This window comes from Ziziphus jujuba, chromosome 12, assembly GCF_031755915.1.
Source record: "Ziziphus jujuba cultivar Dongzao chromosome 12, ASM3175591v1".
Lineage (NCBI taxonomy): Eukaryota > Viridiplantae > Streptophyta > Magnoliopsida > Rosales > Rhamnaceae > Ziziphus > Ziziphus jujuba.
In genome coordinates this window covers 9,910,105-9,916,048 of record NC_083390.1, presented here as the reverse complement: position 1 = coordinate 9,916,048, position 5,944 = coordinate 9,910,105, and the positions used below count along the sequence as shown (strand labels likewise).

General features: G+C 30.8%; 1 pseudogene; it reads right to left on the bottom strand.

Annotated features, from left to right (window-relative positions):
• Nucleotides 1-3,678: 3,678 nt before the first annotated feature.
• On the bottom strand, nt 3,679-5,743 carry LOC107409195 (putative pentatricopeptide repeat-containing protein At5g40405; annotated as a pseudogene).
• Between the last annotated feature and the right edge of the window lie 201 nt (nt 5,744-5,944).

Sequence of the window (5,944 nt, the reverse complement as noted above, 5' to 3'; positions counted from 1 at the left end):
AAAATTACATTAATTAATTACTGGATCTTGATATAATTTATTTTTCCTAAATAGAATTTTAGTATGTTATTAAATTTATATTGAATTACTGGTTGAATTTTATATCATAGTTGTGGTTTATTAATGGTCATCAATGGTGTTTCTTAGTTTAATAAAATTTAAAAACAAAGATGAATTTTATTTGAAACCGACTATATATATATATATATATAAAATCAATCTCTAATAGAGAATCCAATTTTATTAAAGTAGAAATGCTTACAATGTGTTTATCCATTATATATATTAGGAATTGATATTTAATTCTTAACACTTGCTGTCATATATATAAATATGCCTCATTTATTAAAATTAGGTTGTGTTCTTTGATTAAAAAAAAAAAATTGTAATTAAATATATATGTATATATATAAAAGAATTCTCTCATTGAATTCTTTAACGAGAGAATCTTGATTTTCTTAAATAATGAACATGTCTATGATAGTGCAAAGCATTTCCATGTTCCGTCTAGATAAATTTTGGATTTAAATTTAAATAATAAATGTTAATACATCTAAAGATAAATATCAGGACTCATAGACTTTTATTATTTAACTAAGTCTAAATCTATAATCTTGATAAAAAAGAAATACTATATATGTTAGAATTTTCATATTATAGAATTATTCTGAAAACTATCATAACTATATTTGTCCGATTTTAAATTATTTTAAAAATTAAAATTTAAAGATGGATCGGATTTAATTAAAATTATAAATGGTTAACTTTTTTTTTTATATAGATTTTAGTATTTTACAATATATATATATGTTCGATTTTAAATTGTTTTAAAAATTAAAATTTAAACATGGATCAGATTTAATTAAAATTATAAAGGATTAACTTTACTTTTTTTTTTTTTATAGATTTTAATATTTTACAACATCTATATAGCTTAATAATACATTTTAAAATCTCTACATTTTATAAAATTAAGAAAATAGGTGAATATCACATTGCAAGAAGTTAAATGTTACCAACAAATAGGACAACCATGCTACAGATAGTCGGTTTTCCATTTAAAATACATTTTTTTATTAAATAATCTGGAAAATGGTTGATGGCTGTGCTTGTTGTGGAATTCATGCCGCAACAGAGTGTTATCGTGTGTGTGTGTGTGTGCGCATATATATATATATATATATAGTCCGTTTATGGTGCGGATGGTCCTCATGCGGACCACAGTATTGGTGACGGTTTTTTATAGTATTAGTAACGATTTTCTAAAAAATCGTCGTTAATACTATGAAAAATAATCACTAATATTGCGGTCCTCATGCGGACCGTCTTCACCATAAAATTTATATATATATATATATATATGTAAAATAAAAATAAAAAAAGAAAGCCATTAATATAAGTATATATATATATATATATATATATGTATACTAAAAGAAGCAAGCCACCCATCCCGTGATCAAAGTTTCTTCACAAGAGCAGAAGATGCAATAACATTTTGGTCAACCAAATAAACGCAGCTTTCGTCACGAAGATGTAACATTTTGATGGTTGATAGTAAGGATAATCACATATTGTTAAGTCTTATATATTATTTTCCACATACGTATAAAGATTTCTTGGTAAACGTCTCCTTCTTTTTGGTTTGCCATAAGGTTAATTTTACTTTAATACCTAATAATTAAAAATAAAAAAAATAAAACTTTCACTTTGAAGTTTAATTTGTTATATTTTAATCTCATTAAATTTTTTGGCTAACAATTTTATTTCATCTAACTCTCACAAGATCAACAGTAAAATATAATTTGATTCTACTTTTACAATTTATATACACTTTCTAATTTTAAAAGTTCACATTTTAGTACCATCGAAGGGTTAATTATCATTATTGTAAAAAAAATTTTAAAATTAAAATATAATAAACTAAAATTTAAAAATTAAATTGTAACATGTTAAATTTTTTTTAAAAAAAAAAAACTAAAGGTATTAATACTCAATTAACTATTTTCAAAATCCTTTTTTAATTGTCCAGTTTTGCATGCTATTTCAATCTGGCAAAGTGTGCGTTCTGATTAGGTCTACAGAACCAAGTTTGTCTTATTAAGCTAGAATGATTGACGCAAAATTCTAACCTCCACGACTATACTTTTACCAAAAAGGAGGAAAAAAAAAAATAAATAAAATAACATACTACTATACATTTAGATAGCCCATGCCATAGATATTTGGGAATAAAGACAAATTGAAACAATTTCCATATCATATTTGGAATTCCAAGAAAGATCTTCTTCCTCAATGTAACCAATAATTTATTTACTTTAAAGCACCATTTATTTTATTAAAAAAAAAAAAAAAAAGAAGAATTGGAGGGGAGACGCAGAAGATATTTTTGTCATTTGAAGTCAAATTGCCACCTCTTCTTCACCTTAGATGCCCACCTTCTTTTGAATTAAACTACCAGCGCCGAGGTGACCCCCAAAAAAACAGACAAAAATTGTTTGGTTTCCATAAAGATTTTACATATGTAGTTCTCAAAAAAACGGGTCTCACCTTTTATAATTAAATTAACTCCTTCGAAAATTTGCTTCATGAGGATGATAACTATCATATCATATTCTTTTAATTTTTCTGCTCGTACATATATAATATAAGTAATATCTATATAGATATATATATATATATATATATATATATATACCTATATCCTACCAACAAATCCTAAATTATGTTGGACGGCAACACATATTGGATATATAAAAAAACTATTTAAACACATATACAATTCAAGATATGCATATTTCTGTGCATAATCTTCGGGACTGTCATGAGAAAAGAATTATATATATATATATATATATATATTTTCTGAAAAAAGATACAAATGGAAGGAAAGAAAAAAATAATAATAATATAAATTAGTATTTTAGCCATTACTATTAGTTATAATAAACCTAATTAAAATTTTAAAAGGGATTTGATGGTAATTACACCTATTTTGTTTGACATTTATCAAATGTTTTTATCTTCCATATCCTAATTGGAGGAACTTTTTTTTTTTTTAATGAGTTTATTCACTTTCCTTTTTCATCTCTCCCACTTTTCTTCTTACTAAACAACCAAGTGGCATTTTATCTTTCTATTGCTCATCCATTCACTTTCATTTCTCTCGAACACCAGTTTTATTATCTGAAGAAATAGTAATTTTACCATTAATCCTTAAAAGGAAGTGAAGATTAAGGTATAACTATAAAGAAGTTTAACAAAGTCCTACAGCCTATAACATTGGAAAAAATATTTATGGACGTCATACCAACACTGTACAACTGAAATAAATTGCATCTAAGTGGTGTTGTTGGATTTATTTGATAATGCATGAGGAAACAACCAGCAAGATTGAAATGAAAGTTGTGTTTGGCACCTCTTAAGGTATGACGTGACTTTATATTTTAATGAATATGATACAAAATGTGCATTTATCAATGACAAAAATGGTCCTGCAATGAATCTGAAATATTGATTCATTGATTATGATTTTCTAACCATATCATAAATTTTGTGTGACACAACCATATAGTAAATACCATGTGATCACCTCTGAAGCATCCTGTTCATTAACAATTGGCTGTAGAAGATTGACCGAAACTAACACAAAAGTAAAAATAAAAAAAAGGGAAAAAAATCAGTTTAGATTTGGAATTAATCAATGATTAAAGACGTTTTTTCTCCATTGAAGGGGATTCAGATTACACATTTGTCTATCACCAATAACCCTTACATGAACATTCACCATCTTTAAAATGATGAAATCTATTCATATCTCTTACAATGATTTCTCTGTTAAAAAGTTTAGATATCATTTTTGTTACATCATGACAATCCCAAAGAACTCTCAGGTTCTTTACAATCCTAATTAGCATACCTTCCCTGAAACTGATCGAACCAAAAGCAATTGCCACTTTCTCACTATGTTTACACAGAGCATCCTCTTTCTCTTCTTCGATTTCAAAGAGAAAAGGATTAGTATTGGCCAGGTAGCCTGATAATTTCAGCTGCCAAGAGGTTTCTCCTAATATCAACTCGATTTCACTGTACTTAGGATGGGATTTGTCCCCAAAAAAGAACTCATGAACTTCACCATCAACCTCCAGGACACTACAACCAGGACAGGAAGCTTTCTTACACCTTTAGCCTTCATGGTTTGCCGGACGATATTGCCTCCATCACAATTTTTGGAATCAGCATATATTTTTGACGAACGCACATATGCTCCATGATTCTTGGCCTCTCGCTCTACTATCTTTCTTGAGACAAGCTCACCCAATTCCATATTCTTATACATTCTACAAGCATTGAACAAAACTCCCTAAGCACCAGCATGAGGCTTGATGGGCATGCTGTTGATCAAGTTTAAGGCTTCATCTAAACGCCCAGCTCCACCATATAAGTCAACCATGCATCCATAATGCTCTAGCTGACGTTCAATTCCATACAATCTTCTCATAGAGTCAAAATGCTCACGGCCTTCGTCAACTATTCCAACTACACTCCAACCTCTTAAGACTGAAACTAATGCGACTTCATTTGGATGAATTCCAGCTTGTTTCATGAAGGAAAAAAGTTCAAGGCACTTCTCCCCAAATCCATTCATGGTTAGACCAGTCATAGCACTTTCTAAGTATATACATTCTTTTCCCTCATTACCCAAAAGACTTCCATGGCCTTATTCATGTCCCCACATTTTGCGTACATGTCAATGAGTGCAGTCCCCAGTGTCAAAGTCATTGGCAACTTATTTCTCTCTGTATATGCATGTGCTCATCTCCCCTGATCCAGTGCCCCTAAGCGAGAGCACGCTGATAAAACTGAAACCATAGAAACTTGATTAACCTTCACACTTTCTGTTTGCATCAAACGGAATAAATTTAAGGCCTCCCTCGACTTCCACTATGCATATCCTGCAATCATGTCATTCCAAGCAACAGGGTTCCTCTGCGGCATTTCATCAAACAACTCCCTAGCAAAACCCACGTTGCCACATTTCGCACAGGGGCTTACTATAGCCGTCTGACACACAACATCTGGTTCAGGAATTTCTCTAAACACTTGTTGACACGAACCCAACAAACCCAACTCCGCATACATGAAAATCAACCCGCTTTGAATATGCGGGTCAATCTCAAAACCCATGTTTTACAACAGCACCATATAAGGAAGGTCCAGTCTCACGTGCGAACCAATAGATTGAAAGTGTAGTCATCAGGTGAGAGATTCTCACCGGAGCGGAGAATCCGTTTGAAGAAATGGAAGCTTTTTTGAGGAGTTGAGCTCTTGGAGTAGGCTCTTATCATGGAGTTGAGGGTGAAGAGGGTGGGGTTGGTACACTGGCTGAGGACATGGTTGGAACGTGGAGATTGTTGGGGTTGTGGAAGGCAATGGAGGCGACAAATTGACCTAAAAGATGATGGTCGTTAGGAAGACCGTTATGTAGCAGTTGGGTATGGATTTGCTTAAGCGCGTTGATGGTGGTGGATGATTCAATTAAAGAAATGGTTGGGTGTTTTGCAATGCGTCTGAAGGAGCTCATCACTACCAAATCATATCGATTGCGATATTTTTGTTTTTTTGGTATTTGTATTGAATTTGGGGATTATGTTTTGGAATGGTGCTTTGTTCACTGGAGGCTTGAATGAGATTTCCCGCGTCATAAAATATTTATTTATTTACTCTTCGTTTTTGTTTGGCTAATTTGCATTAATGCCTCTTAAGTTATTAGGGTTGTTGCATTTTGACCCCTACCTTTTGAAATGAAATGGGCATTAATAGGTGTGGGGGTATGGCCAGATTGGTTTGGTTTTGGATTAAAATACAATCTAATTTATACTGTTCGGTTTACGTAATATAAAATCAAATCTAAACAATTAAAAATTTTAAATCCAAATCAAAC